This window comes from Manduca sexta, chromosome 15 (genome assembly GCF_014839805.1).
Source record: "Manduca sexta isolate Smith_Timp_Sample1 chromosome 15, JHU_Msex_v1.0, whole genome shotgun sequence".
Classification (NCBI taxonomy): domain Eukaryota; kingdom Metazoa; phylum Arthropoda; class Insecta; order Lepidoptera; family Sphingidae; genus Manduca; species Manduca sexta.
In genome coordinates, this window is record NC_051129.1 from 10768630 (window position 1) to 10785330 (window position 16701).

At 34.7% G+C, this 16701-nt stretch overlaps 1 non-coding gene across 1 annotated transcript; it reads right to left on the reverse strand.

Moving 5' to 3' along the window:
• Nucleotides 1–1563: 1563 nt before the first annotated feature.
• Trnam-cau lies at nt 1564–1635 on the reverse strand. The gene has a single exon. It is a non-coding gene; the product is annotated as a tRNA-Met (tRNA).
• Nucleotides 1636–16701: the final 15066 nt, after the last annotated feature.

Below are 16701 nucleotides of genomic sequence, written 5' to 3' on the forward strand. Positions count from 1 at the left end.
GTGGATATTCGTCTCGGCAGTCCGTTTCACTCCCAACTAGACATCGCTGCTCTAAAGATCAAGTACCTGAATAATTTGTCAATTGTTTTAATAATTTCTTAAAAATAATCCTCATTTTAAATTATATGAATGAATTTATCTGTTCAAATAAATTTAATAGCATGAAAATATCTATTTCATTGATCAGAATCAACTCGCTAGCATTTAAAACGACTCAATTTGTCTCTCGAATCGTGGCCATTTTACTGTAAGACCGAATTCAATGCAGTTCAAAGTACGATTTCCTATAGATCTTAATCTAGTAAACAATTTCTAAAGATTTCGAAAGAGCCACAGAATTGAAACAGAAAACTCATTTATTTAGAACCATTGATACGATCCGATAAGTCTTTTAATTGTTTGTGCATCCAGTGTGATGTATTAACTCTGTAATATTAGTAGTTATTATAGAACTTGTTAATTGATTGTTGACATTTATTAATACAATTATTTATACGTGAATAAAAAACTTTGTACCTCTTTTTAAGCACATTGCGCGCACGGAATAGCGTGAGATTTGGCATAATTTACGTTCATATAGATGAGTGCAGTAAAATAAAACATATATGTGCTAAGAATATAATTTGACGGTCAAATTTTCATCACTGTACGATGACTAATTCATATATTAAGTAACTAGACAACTGTTTGTTCATCTTTCTAGGTAAGATGAACGAATCGATTTCAGAATCATGGACTTATTATTGTTTTTTTTTTTTAATTAAGCACGACAAGGTGACAGCAATGCACTGATGGTAAGCATCCAGATAGATTTCAAAAGTAATTGTCATCATTCATATCTTTTGGGTATGGGTCGATATGGGTAGTAGAAATGGTCGATGTTGGTAATAATAATAATAATATCAGCCCTGTATTATATACTTGCCCACTGCTGAGCACGGGCCTCCGCTACTACTGAGAGGGATTAGGCCTTAGTCCACCACGCTGGCCTAGTGCAGGTTGGTAGACTTCACACTCCTTCGAAATTCCTATAGAGAACTTCTCAGATGTGCAGGTTTGCTCACGATGTTTAACTTCACCGCTAAAGAGAACGATAAATTGACAAAGAACACACACATGATTTTTTAAAAAAGTCAGAGGTGTGTGCCCTTGGGATTTGAACCTGCGGACATTCATCTTGGCAGTCCGTTCCACACCCAACTAGGCTATCGCCACTTTTTAGGCTGTCGTCGCTTTTTTTTTATGTTGGTGCTTTAAGCGAAACATGGAATAATAGGCTGACATAGTTGAGTTATCATCAACTGTACAAAATCTTACTTTTTAATATTTTCCTTGAGCTTCTCTTCACTTGACATCAGGTTCAAAGTAGTCACAGCTTTATTTAATACCCAAAAAATTCCGTGTGTAGCCTTAAAAAACATCATAGGGAGCAAACCGGTCTATTGTAGTCTATTTGTATTAACCCTAATATGTTTACGCTTTTTCGGTCAATATACGAAGAAGAAAAAGCTATCAGATATTTACAATATTAAAATATCCCACAGAAGCCCTTGCTTCCATATCTAGCAGAGCGTGGTTTCGATCCACGGACCTCTGGGTTATGGGCCCAGCACGCTTCCACTGCGCCACTCTGCTCTACATAAGTAGATTCAAAATAGTTGAGAACTATTAAAAGGTACTATTATTTTATACAAGTCGAAAAGTGGTCTTGGTAATATAATTGATGATAATAAGATATTAAATGATAGTTATTTTTGCCGAATATTACAAAGAAATTGAATATATGTAAAAAGTTAGTCAAACATTTTTTTACTGACATAATATCTTGCTATACATATTATAAAATAAAGTCCCCTTTTCTGTCTCTATGTGATCGATTTTCTCAATACTCTCTCTACTGAACAGATTTTTATGAAATTTGGTATGGAGATAGTTTAAGATTCTGGGAAGGTTATATATAGGCTACTTTATATCCCAGGAAAATATATAGCGGGACTTTTATCCCAGAAAACTCCTTCACGCGAGCCAAGCCGCGAGTAAAAGCTAGTTTACCTTTAAACATCATAAAGCCGAGGTTTTTGTTTGTTTGAAGGCGTTCATTTTTGGAACAAATTTTCGGTGGGGCAGAAACTACAGCGAAAGCTTGTATTGTAGAGTTATTTTACGGAAAGAAAATGTTTTCGCTAAGAATTATAGCGGCGTACTTCCTTGAATTTTTGCATGTATACATAATTTTATTCGTGCGTTTCCGCAGCCTCGTACGGATTGCTCGTGTGTTTTTAGTTATGTTTCCTTTAGAGAAAATACATTTATACGTATATTTGAAACTATGAAATTTAAATCATTTATTTATCTAGTTTACTGGCAATTTGAAACGAATCAAATATACGTCAATTGCTGGATGAAATACATAGGTCTTGACATTTGGCAAATTAATCAAATTATTGTGTAAATAGCAATGTTCGTTTGCAATATTACGATTACCACAGTCAAAATTACTTTTCTTACCATAATTGATATTGACACTGCCTTGGTGACATACTAAGTTGCAATACGTACGACTGCAGTGCTGACTGCGTCTTGGGTGTGATTCTCGGATCGGGCAAAGTGATATTGGGTTTTTCTACTCAGTATCAGCCCGCAATCTGGAATTTGTGCCTGATATGGTGATAGGCTCACCCCCTATCACATCATGGAACGGAATACGCACGGCGAAAATTAGGTACAATAGTTGCGTCTTTACCTACTCCTTCGGGGATAAAAAGCATGATTGTATGTGTATCAAAATAATCTTTATAACATTTCAAATCAACCATATCGGATATAAAAAAAAATCGACATACGTATCGAATTAAATGATTTACCCTCAAAATCCTCTTACGTAGGGCCATTGTACCCTGGACCGCAGTAAATGCACCGGTCACGCGTCTACAATCAACCGTCGCTGTCCGCTCGCGTGGAACCAATAGGCCCATCGTATATTTCGGATGCCTCGGAATATCCGACCGTAAAAGCTTAGGAGTACTGCACGCGATCAGCTCGTTAGATATATTTAATCTATTTATAATTATAAGTAGCACAACCGTTTCTCATTGTTAAGTTTTTAACAGTATCTTAGTTTTAGGAAAAGATATTCGTATAATAATATTTGCTGCCATGGTTTGGCGCGGTCTACCTCGATTTATGGCTAATAGTCACATTTTTGCTACCATTGTTTGGCTCGATTTATCTCGATTATGGCTTTTTATGGCTAATAATAACATATTCCACATGTATACCTATATACATAAATAGAATAAGCAATTAAAAATAAAAGTCTTATAAAAATAATAAAAAAATGAGTAAGAAACTATGCCATCAATGCCTTATCCAGGAAAATCAAATTATACACTCATGTTCAGCTTGGCTACGATTTAGACAGTAAGACACTCGGTCTTACTGTCTAATTATTGTTTGTTTACCCACATTTTTTTTATTATCTCTGTTTCGTTTTTATTTAACGTACCTTTGTTGCGCACCAACATTAATCTTACTTTTAAACATTGTTTCTTAGTAAGTGAATTATGTATGCAATTCTTAATGAGAAATAAAACTCTTCTTTAACCTTTTATTTATTTGCTTTGTACTCTGTAATTAATTTATTTTAAAAGTTTTTTTTACTATACTTAAACAATAATAAAAGCAAATTAACCCTTTGTAACGAAAAATTTAAGCAGATTACAATAAAAAAATCTAATGCCTACAGTATTTTTGTTCATTAACACGATTGATCTTTTTTGGTTATCCTAAAAACTGAAAGCATGTGAGCGGCCTTAAACGAAGAGCAGCAAATATCACCACAATGCTTGATTGATTTCCTACAAACAGTAATACTTGCACGCTTCAGCGAAATTACATCTGCTGTTTGCGCAAACAATCGTTGTATAGCCCTGTATACTGGTATACACTCGTACGTACTCGTAGATACGAGTATCTATATGCATGGGATTGCCTTATTGTACTTTTGTTCAGTAGTGATTCGCAGTCTATTCTAGACAGAAATATTTGTGTTGTTTTGAAAAGCATTATCCAATAGGGTTTTGAGCTTGAATATGTTCTACACTTTAGATGCTCTCAGCGTACATATGTATACTCCTTCAAATATATCGCTGGCTCACTATCACAAGATTCTATGTTATATTTGATATACAAATTGAATTATAATACATATCACATGGCTCTAGGTATTTTCATTACAAATTTCTAATACTCCCGAAAGATAAATGAAGGAGGCTCAACCATGAAATATTGTCGTTTCTAATAATTTAATTTTATCTCACTTTGGCAACATATTTAACATAGAACCTTGTAATAGTGAGTAAATGATATGTTACATTGTTTTATTGAGTTTATTTTAAACCTATGTATATGTGATTAATTCACCGACATGCATTTCCTATGCGGGTCGCCTCACGAAGTTACTATCGATATACGGGAGAATAGGAAAGATGCTTAACATAGAAGAGTGCGGATAAAGCTTTCTTACAGCTCAACGCGCAGCTCGCCGCCAAGTCCGATTTCGTGGCGGGCTTTAAGGGTTGATTTCAACTCACCTAAAATAAATTATCGAAAAAGAGATAGATAATATTCCCATCCCTTTCTCGCATATGCAGATAAGTCTGGAGATTATGAGTCATATATTTTTTTTATGTACAGACTATATTCAAAGTAAATTGAAAATATAGAAGCACGAGACAAGAATGCGTGTCATATAATTTTTCGGTGAAGGCAGACGGTCGGTTCCGAATATATAAAGTCGTTAAGGAGAACTCTGTCAACGAATTTTTTATATTATACAGAATAAACAATAACTGAGTTTATGTGACTGATTTTCACCTAAACTATACAAATAAAAACAGTTGCCAAACGTATATATGCATTGATTGAGGACGACTCGACCGGCTTACTTGATCTATTTTTGTTGCATTAAAGAATTATTTTGAAAAATAAACGGGAAAACGACGAGAAAAGTAGGAAATTGGGTGGTATTTTGGTATGATTTTTTTGGACACGTTTATCCACGAAGTCACCTAAGCAATTTAAATGAAAATTTTGTTTAGAGTTTTGTTAGTTCCAGCTAAATCGGAGGATAATTTTGGATCCTATAGGTGACGGTATTATCCAGACCTAAAAGAGGAAAGGTAGTTTACATAAAATGCGGTCCATGGCAGGATAACGTTTGCCGGAACCATGACTTATTATATAACTTTTTGTGGAAAAGAGTTAAAATATGCGCGTGAAATCGTAGGTATGAACGATAGCACTGATGCCACTGTAGTCGAGTACGAATTAGAATGAAATACGGCCGTCTGCGTTCGGCGTAAACTTGACTATGACAATATAGGGCTGATCGTAAAGGGATTCCAATTTTCGTCAATACTTATTTAAGAGCTGACTATAAATTCACATTTCGAACGTAAATGGGTTCGATTATCAAATCATTCAAACATTGCGTATTGAGTATTAAAAAAGATTAGAATTTTTTGATAATCTAGGATAGAGGTGGCGAACCTTTATTGATTAAAAAGCTATTATTTAAAAAAAATAATAATGTGCCGATAATCTGCCATCCAAGGCCGGCCTTATCTATCTGAATGCTCCTTTTTAGCGACCTTTTTTACGGCTTAACAAAGTTTTTGGTTGGCATATTATATGCGTGTCCAAATTACTTTGTCTCGTGCTGCCACTGGCTTGCGTGCCAATAGTTCGCGATCGATGATCTAGGACTTGTGACATCAGAGTGCTTTTACAAATCCATACAGTGGTTTCTAATTTATTTTTTAAAGAACATCTTTAATCTTTCATTACATTAATTGATATTGTAAATATAGAAGGAAGTCTGTTTATTTGTTGCGCTCAGACGGTTAAACCACTGAAAGTTACTAAGACGAAATTTGGAAAAAAACACGAACCTTTAATCTTAAAGATTTTTGTTAATAGTGAAGCTATCAAGACGTACCGAATCCATCCCAATAACGATTGATTAAGTAGGTCGACTGGCGTTGTTACAGGCAAATTGTGATAATAAATGCGCCGACATGGCGCTCCCGGAGCCAGTGTTGCCAGATGTCTGTTTGTTAATACCCTCAAAATATAGGATTTTCGAGAAAAGTCTTGTTAAAAGCAATAGAGTATGCGACTTAAAAGTCGTCTATAATGTACCTGAAAAAGTATTTTAAGCAAGTACATACCATGTTTTCGTTCTGAATCCGATAATTTCTTGCTCCCACAAGTTCCTATAAACATTTTGTATGCTCAAATTTCCTCCCATAGGGTTTATATCCCTCTAAATTGGGGGAGAAATACTCCCATCTGGCAACTGTGGATCTATGTAATGCTAAACGATGGGGAGATCTGTTTACGACTTGATTTGCATCTTTAGCCTGTTTTTTTACTACCACGGCAGACTTGATAGTTTCAAACCTAGCTTAGAGTTAAGATCGAAAATCAAGCATTTCGGTCTACGTGATGCTATATGACAGAGCTGTTTACGACTTGATTTGCTTCTCTGATCTTATACTTTTACTGTCAGCTATTTCGCCTAAGATCAGCCACTGTAGTTCTTGCAAACCTAGATTATCAGGTATTTTATGACACCGAGTGGTGAAACTCAGCGAATCTTTGAAATCACTGATGCGTCTACTGATACGAGTACTCAATGCTGGCTTCTAAGCTGTCTTATTATTATGACACTAAGTGTTACTCATGACTTCACCCGCATTCAGAAAATAAAAGTTCAATTATTTTTTACGGAAGTGAGTTACTGGGATTAAAATTTGAAGGGTTTGCTGAGGTTAAGATGTATTTTATATCCGCCCGGATGGCGACTACCGTACACAAGGTGTTACAACCTGCCAAGCGGCTCAAGTAAGTGTGTCGCGTTCCGGGGTCAGCCTGTGTATATCAGGTTCCAACAGGCCGGCATAATTGTGTCGACTGCCGAGAGGTACTCATCTTTCATCAGTTGACATGCTATTGGATCCCACTCCACTTACCATCAGGAGCAGTGGAGCCACTTTTCAGTGCCCGTATAAAAAAAAAAAAAAACTGAATATTGAGTACTAAACATGAGACACAGTTGTCATTAAAATTTGTGAAACAGTTAACCATCCACTGTTTTAAAGAAACTTCCGTAATATATTTATCACAAACAATTAATATAAATCAAACTTAAGCAAGGTGTAAGAGATTTAAATCAATTCTTGCAAAATGATAACGTTTCCACTCGATTTGGTAATTCCAATGAATTCAGTGGTTTGATAAAATCTTTAGAATGAATTAACAGAGTTTTATCCTGCTATAAACTTGTCTTAATTAACTGTAGAAGATTAACTCTTGTGTGTTAATTATGTATATTTTATGAAGTGCAATAATACAAGCAACTTAATGTAATATTGTAAGGAGCACCTAAGACAGAAACTATGGCAATATTTCGAAGAACTTACTGTCATGTAGTAACACTTCTTTTTCCTGTCCTAATCTTACAGAAATGTCAGCGCACAATTATTTAAGCATATTGCAGAAAGAATTTGACTTAGTTTTATAACCGGCCATAGTCCTAGGTAACTGTTATATATTTGTCGCAAAGCGTATTCCAATTTTCTTCCTTAATAGTCCGAAAATTGCTATAATTTTGTAGGAAACCGTAAATCACGTAGGTAAAGGACATAACATTTGTGGAACGATTTGATCCTATTTACTAATAGAATTATAGGAATGATTTATTATATTTACTTTTTTCAATAAAGAATAATATATTTAACTATATATTTTCTAACAAGATATGATTCTGGTGATCATGGAGACATACTAATGGCATTTGATGGTCATTAATTTGTATTACGTTCTATTAGTAAATGCCTATGTCACGAATATAGAGTACTAATTTGCCTCTGAATTAGAAAAATTTGCTCCTCCAATGTGTTGTTTTTTTACTGCTTTGAACGACGAAACGAGCTTGCCGTTCGCCTGATGGCAAGCGATACGACCGCCCATAACAGAATAAACACTATCCAACACCTTGAATTATAAAGTATTGTTTGGTATTTTATTGCGATCGCCATCCCGAGACATGAGATGTTAAGTCTTATTATGTCCAGTAGTTACACTGGCTGTAATGTCCTTACTAAACAGTGACTACACACTGCTGCTTGGCGGCAGAAATAGACATTGCGGTGATACCTACCCAGGCGGACTCTCACATATAAGTGTGACCTACCACCATGAGTGCACCATGAGCATGTAGCAGTGTGCATTACTCGTACATTGAACAAAAACTAGTCAAAAATCAGCTTCAAAATGAGTAAAACCCAAATAATAAGAAACAAACAATGTATAAAGATAGATATAAAATCGAACATCCGCCGACATATCTTTACGTTCGGCCAAATTTCACGCCTCGTTTAAAGGCCCTATTTTATTTGGGAGCGAACACATGGACGGAATATTCGGCAGATATGTTACCTCGGGATTGGGTTTATTTGATAATAAGCTTGTTAGTTTTATGCCGAGGAAATATCTAACAGCATGAATTTAGGTCACATTTAAATTGGAATTCGTTTAGAACTCATGTTGACGTTTTTTAGATTTGATTTACCGTATTTGTTGGCATACGATTAAAGTTATTTCTATTATTAATATCATAAATGACAATGGTATAACGACGTTGAGATGGATGTATGTTTGGATATATTTATAATATTAGTGGCGGTTACGGACAACTTAGACAATTCCGTCGGAGGAAGCCCGAAGCCTTAATGCGCTGAAAATGGCCACCGCGAAGTTTTAGATGTATGCCATGCGTAGGGTGTATGTATATAGCGTTGGAGACTCCGCAGGTCGGTCGCTCGACGTTTACCATTCCTCAGAGCGGATCATCGTCGTTTCGTAAATTACGGTGAACTCAACATAACCGCCCAGGTAATAAGACACTTTCCCCCAAAACCAAAAAAAGACTGACCTGTCTTACTGAAAGCATATCGGAATATTGTGGTAATTGTCTATTACTAGCTGACCCGGCAAACTTCGTACCGTCATATTTTGACTTTTGTCTCATTCGCATTATAAATTTTTGTTTTTTTTTTTCATAAGACAATAACAAACACATAAAAAATATATCCAATTTGGTGCGGTCGTTTGGAAGTTATGCGCGTACAAACATTTCGGCGATTCATTTTTTATTTATATAGATTCAGCATTAGTCCTGACCGATCTAACAATGGCGCAGTATTAGTTCTATTGAAATACTGTGCTGTTACATAACCATCTAATATGGCCCTTATTTAATCAACTGCGGTTGGCATCGCCTTTAATTACAATTTAACTTGATATAGACCGACGAAATTAGTGCTACTATTTGTATTTTGAAGTAAGCGTTGTGGATTTCAGTTCTGTTGAAATCAGTTTTCGCGGAACAATGTGTTTGAAGTTCTAAGGTTATGTGAAGGGCAGTTTCGCTTGATCAGGTTTCGTCAATTCAGAATGTAATTGTTTGAAGACTTGAGAACGTTTCATTATAGTATTGGGGTATGGTAACAAAATTTGGTAATAATATTGACATCGAAACGATCACGTTGAATCCAGACTAGATAGTTTTAGATCAGTAAACTCCAAAATACATGAAACTAAATGCTTCAAATTACTAAACTGACTAACATTGATTAGGAGCTCAAGGCGATATCCGTATAGCAAATAAAATACCGTTCATTAGGGAGTATCTAAAGTCCAAGTAATCAATGAAGTTGACTCAACGGATACATCTCGTGCAAATATTGATACGTCACTAGATTCCTCTGGGGGTGTATACGCTGAGCTATGAAATGCATTTTCCGTAAGTATTAGTTGTACTCATTTGGTTTTAGCTGGAGGCAATGGTGATTTTGGAACGTCGTTAGCTGACCCGAATTGTCTGTGGTTAGCTTAAAGTTAGCGACTTAGTTATAAACTAGTTTGGATGTTTTAGCGTTTAGTGCAATAGTTGATAGCTTTAGTGGCGTTTGGTATTTCTTAATGTTTAATATGCTTGTATAGTAACTGATTCCTTCCAAACCAAATTTTGGCCACGGCGGCCAACCTCGATATTATAGTGCGAAAGTGTGTGCGCAATATACAGGTGTCCTCTCTCTCTTCCTTCACTTTCATATTCCGGTGAGACGGCGATCTGACATGACTGGAGGGGAATCATGCGCAGAACCAACGGCATAAGGTAAAGGAGAGAGTAATAGTTAATATTATGACAAATTATGTTCTTTTCCAGAAATCATTTTCTTAGTACTCAACTATGTTGTATTAGGAGTTTGTTGCAAAATTTCACGCTTAGAGCCACCAAAAAAGACTATGACTTATAAACATTAACTTGACGTTTAAGATCATTGACAGTCGATTTCTGTAACACAACGTATAACGAATTTTTCACTTTATTCACGACCTCATATCCATTATAAAATGGCATGGGTTCACTATTTCCAAGTACCCATAACAAGTAATGTCAAATATTATCTTGTAAGTTTAGCGTACACTCCTGCAACCTAAAACAAGCTTTAGCAATAAGGATTTAGGTGCCAGTTTTTATTATGACACTACGTCTACTCCAGGTGATTGTTTTACGGACCATGTAGACTCCTTTTATTACTCAACGACATCTGGAATCAACGTAACTGCTATTCTCACAAATAGTCTTCCTAGATATGGCCTTTAACGTCGAGTTTTAGATTGAATTCGGATATAGACGCTGGATTTTTTATAGTGCTAAGTAAGGAGGTAGGTATTTGAAAGTATGACTACCGTCGAGAAACATTAAAAATTGACAAATGAAAAGAATGTGATGAACATTTTGAGGGAAGGGGGAGCTTCGTGAGTTGAGGTTATTCGACCTAATCACAATACCATTAATGGTTTGAAAAGCTACAGATTCTTTGCCTATCATTCGTCCGTTCCTCTAACAGTACCTTGATAGAGTGGATCCATTTGCAAATTATTTTAAATTAAATATATACAAAATTAAAAGCGTATTTTTGTCCTTACCCAGGCGAATACCCACACACAAGAGGTTACTTAGTAAGAATTACGTTAGACATTAAAAAAATAAATGTGCAAAATAGGTAAGTAGAGAATATTTTTATTTTTACCTCAGCTCTGGGCCCTTATTCTGTATGATAGTGTAAACGCGTAACGCGGCCGTGTCATGTTATCTTCGAGAAATGTGTGTGGAATAGTATTCTGTAAGCCAAATTTCTATAGTCCTAAACATGATGGGTTGTGTTACGTGCTTGTTACGCACTGTCAAAATAACGTGCGGGATAGAGAATAAGGCCCCTGTTAGGTTTGACATCTAGTGTATTCGTTTGACATCTGGTGTATAAAAATATGAGGTTATGGGGATAGAGGTCAATACACCAAAAAAATTAACACATAGTATATTTATGTGATTCTAATGCGCTTTGACTTTTTAATAACTCCGACAAAATTATTACAAACATGCATTGTATTGTTCCTCCATCTATCAATATTGAAATATTTAATATCTAACGCGTCATGTCAAGAACGTTTGATAGAAACAGTACATATCGCTGCACAGCTGAGGGAGTCAGCCGCGATATAATTTTATGTTTGCGAGATATGGAAACATAGAAGGATTTAATATTAGCAGCGATGTAATGGAATTATATTTGTATTAGTTATCCAAAGCCATTTTTTCTGGGCTTTTGATCTTACTAAACCCACATCTGAATAACATCATAAAAAAGTTGGTGAGTTAATAAATGTATCCTTAGAGATATGTTAGAAGTTAGGATAAACGCTGTATGGGATTGGAATTTTTTTTTATGATGATAAAACCGCAAGTAACACTTAGTATATAATTTTAGTACATTATGCTATACAAGCTAAAGGCACTCGTATTTGAAAGATACATAAGACGTAATTTCCTGACATTCATATCGCATTAAACATAAATAACTTCGTAAGTTGCGTGCCCGAAACAGGGGCCTTATTCTCTATCCCGCACGTTATTTTGACAGTGCGTAACAAGCACGTAACACAACCCATCATGTTTAGGACTATAGAAATTTGGCTTACAGAATACTATTCCACACACATTTCTCGAAGATAACATGACACGGCCGCGTTACGCGTTTACACTATCATACAGAATAAGGGCCCAGGCTGTAGTACATCCGGATTCAAACATGGCGAAATAATTGTGCCAACTGGCGAGATGTTAGACTTCACTTACTATTGGTTGCATTGGGTTCACTTTGGCGTGCCTGCATAAAACATGTCCCAAAGCCTTTGAACTCTTTTTATCCGACATCAAAGTGTTTCAATTGAAATCTTTATTGCGTAACTTTAAACTATTTACAGAATGTTAAGACAAAGTCATAGGCCGTAATTAAAGTTGATTCGACGGATATTTGAAATTCTAAGTAGCGACCGAAAACTCAATAAAATTGACATCAGACGGGTGCCGGGTGACCAACTTTTTTGGTCATTTGTTAAACCGATTTACATTGAGATGTTAGGAATTAGAATTGAGTAGCGTTTATTGGTTTAGTGGTTGTGTAAAGTTCGTTTTTAGGGTAATTAATTTTGTGTTCTATGTTACAAGATTTAGAGCAGATTTTACTCATGGTATGAAAGGTATATTTTTCATAAAATGTATATTCGATCAAAATGTATATCTATGGAATAATATTTATTTATTTATTTCTGATGACTGATGTCGTCGTGATGAATTTTTTGATTAACTAAATAAATACATTTTTAATAGTTTTCAAAGACTTATTAACTTTAAAAATATATCAAAGTCAACGTTCACAATAGGATTATCTGATTGTGCTTCTTCGAAATCCTTTTAAAGTTCGTAATGCTCTTCATTTCTCAAAGGGCTTTACCAGTAGTGTATCAGGTAATCTAGTAAACAACTTCAAAAGCTATGTGAGTGGAAAGACATGGTTTCTGCTATTTTTTTAATAAAAGGTGAGTTTAATGACCGATGCCGGACAATAGTAATAAATCATTGACATCAATTTTTCTTCTCCCCCCTAATGTGCGGTTAACCACATATCCTCAAAGTTATTGCAGAAGTAGCAGTCATGAAATGGTTTTGTTTTTCTACTGTTCACTTAAATTGAACTCCCTCTGTTCAACTTCTGGAATATCGTGTTCGAACAACTCACACAGATTTACATCACCTGAGATTCGATTCCATGACCTTCTAGTCTCCAGACTATATATACTACCGCTAAGCTAATACGCGAAAATCATTGACCATGGTTAACAGTTACCATCCAAAAATATTATCGCAAAATGGAAAGCGGTGGTAGAAATTCAGTCTCCAAACTAAGTTTATATGCTAATAATTTTTGACAAATCCTTAGCACAGCTGTTTTATTGCTAAATCTCGGGAAAAAATAATTCACAGACACCACATTGTATTGAATTTGATTGACGAAAAAGGTCCAGAGAACCAAAGACCGAGGTCTATTTAATGAACAAACTTCAGTTTCCTTCGGAATTTTATTAAAGGGACATCAATATCACGAGACATGGCCAATAATTGTGATGAAATTCTAGTATAATTAATTTTATCAAAATATTTATAAGACATGAAAAATCGTTAAATATTTTTAACTTGCTAAGGCAAAGTAACCCTACTCTGATGGAAACAAAGTACATATTCGTTTCCTTTAAGGCCAATGCCACATCAATAATATTTCAAACATTCTGTTGGTTTCTATAGCTCCCACATATTAGGCCGCAAATAAAAAATATGATATTACAAAGGCCCAGGTTTATTGAATAATATTAATTTAGTAAATATTAAAAAAAATATATTGTATTTTATTAATTATATTTGCTATATTTATTTAAATATAGGTAATTGATTTAAAATTTACCAGAAGAACAATATTCATTAAAATGTCCCCTGTAAATTCATACTAATTGATTTCAACCTAATGTGTAGAAGCCATAGGTTTATTTTCAATTGAGTTTATATAACATCAGGTCGTCTATGTAACTTTGTCAGCATAATGCATGGAAGACATCGCATTAAATCCAATTGAGTTTATATAACATCAGATCGCGCCTGGAAATTTGTCGGCATATTATAAAAAGAACAAAATTCCATGACGATTTCTCCGGTACAGAGAAAACGCAATATTATAGAATAATGTATGTCACCTGCGTTTGAAATAATGTAAATTGGTTCCGCAATAAAACCGAGTAAGCGCAATTTACTGATGTGAATTTCTCATACAGATGGATCATTTGAAGGGTAAATACATTTTTCTTTGCAAGGGCGCATCGTGAACTTAATTAAAATTTTAATATATTGATATCAGTGCTTTATTTTAGACAGGGCCGCCATATTTTTATTAACGCATTTTATATACTACCGACTGTGAGATTTGAAGAAACTTTTGTAGATTTCTTACAAATACAGCAATTTACTGGTAGTATATACATCCGCCCGTATAGTGACCATAGTACACAAGGTGTTGACATCCGCTACAGTGGCCCACGTAAGTGTGTCGCGTTCCATCATCAGCCTGTGTATATCCGGTTGCAACAGGCCGGCATAATTGTGTCGACTGTTGAAGGGTAATCATCACTTGTCAGTCGACCCCACTCCACTCACCATGAGGTGCAGTGGGTCACTTTGACGTATAAAAAAATAAATAAAAAGAAATACTTAGTCTGCTGTTCATTGTTATATGTTCATGATGTACTAGTTTAAATCGCTTTAGCATTTATTATATTTCAGCATCAATATAAAAGCGGCTTTTGAAAAAATATGAGCCACAAAAAAAATTACCAATGATTAACCATTCGGTGTTGTTCCTTTACCTCCAAATTGATTAAATACTTTGCCAAAAATTCATTTAGACATAGTGACGAAATAAAAAATTACTTTAAATATTATAACGATTGCTAATTTTTAATCGCTCGTCTACTCCGCCCTCAACAAAATTAAAAAAAAATGTGATTATATAAAATAGCAATCTGTATGGGTAAATCTGAGTTTTATGACGGACGACCCTGCAGGGTCCACGCGGCCGGAATTAGTTTCGACCCTCCGGCAGCCCGTGTTGTCCGGGATAAAATGGGCAATCTCGCGTTTGTCCTATTTTGCCCTTTAACGACCTATATTTACGATCCAATTTCTTGTTTCCGATTACGTTATTGTTTTGTTTTTAATATAGAATTGATTTAATAAAATTTAAATGGTTTTATTAATAGTTTTGAAATAAGTATGTGATTTTATAAATAATTTTTTCGCCCTCACACATGCCAATGAGACATGTTAAGGCGATACCTCAAGGTCCATTTTCATACATTTTGTTTCACCTTTAATCTGGGTAACTAAACAAGTATTGGCAAGTAAATAATTTAAATTCACGTCTAGTTAGTGATTAGTTCTCGCAGTTGAAAGAAAAACGTAAAAATAATTAATAATCATGGATATTTCGGCCTTTAAAATTTAATATGACGAAATTTTAAAGGCAGAAATATCCATTGTTTAGTTACCCAGATTAAAGCCGAAACAAAATGTATGAAAATGGACCTTGAGGTATCGCCTTAAGTTATAAATTGTATTATGCCAAGATATTTCTGTTTCTTGCCGCTAGAGGCGCTTATGTTACTTTCATTATCTGTGTTTTAAAAAATTCTGTTTTGTCTGTTGTTCGTTCCAATAAAAATGTGCATTTGTTATAGCAGAATTCTTACTTTAATCCGATAATAATAACCTAAACCCAATAAGACATTTTAAAATAAGACGCCCTTACTGTTACTGAGACATCTTGAAACCAGAAAAATAACATGCTTTTGTCCCTATCTGATAATGTTTGGATATTTGAAAGTACATAGTGGGACTTCTTTATAATGTTAAAGGCTTTCACGGGCAAAGCCGCGTATCACACGTAGTAAATAAACACAGATTTCACAAAGGTTGTCAGTTTATCGCGCCTTCTCGGATGACAGATAGACTAAGCGAAAACGATTTTTTATTAGATAATGGCTTTCTGAATAAAGCATGAACTTGTGTTAATCTGTCAAGTTTATTTGAAAAAATGTTTTTCTTGTTATCTTTTTTTTTTGTAGAGTTCATTGTTGCCAGATTCAATTTGTCTGTACCGGGATTTATTTTTTTAATATTGAAGAGAAAAAAGTGTAAAGGCTGTATGATGTAGAAGTCTTAGTTTTGATTAATGATCTTTGCGAAATGGAGTTTTGATGTGAATGGGAAGGTGGTTGACTCATGGAGATAAAAGTTTTAGTCTAATTAATCTTAAAATAATAAAATTGCTTGATCATTTAACCAGTATCCAACCTTAGCCAAGTGTTTGCAGTCATATTCTTAAGAAATAGAAGCAAATTAGCCCTTTGCTTTAGTTAGCCGTAAGTTATTACTTCCCATTAATCTATTAGTGTATTGATATACTATGTTGTTATTTTACAAAATTAAAGGGTTTGATTCCGGGCTTTATATATATTTTTTAATTTAAGCCTCGCTTTAGACGTATAATCCTACAACCAGGTGCATTATTGTAGTCAGGTATAACTTAAAAAAGCCTTAACAATGTTAAATGCCTCAAATACCTTCCCCAAAATATCCATCAGCTCTCCATCTATTTATTTTTAGGTACTTATAAGCAAATC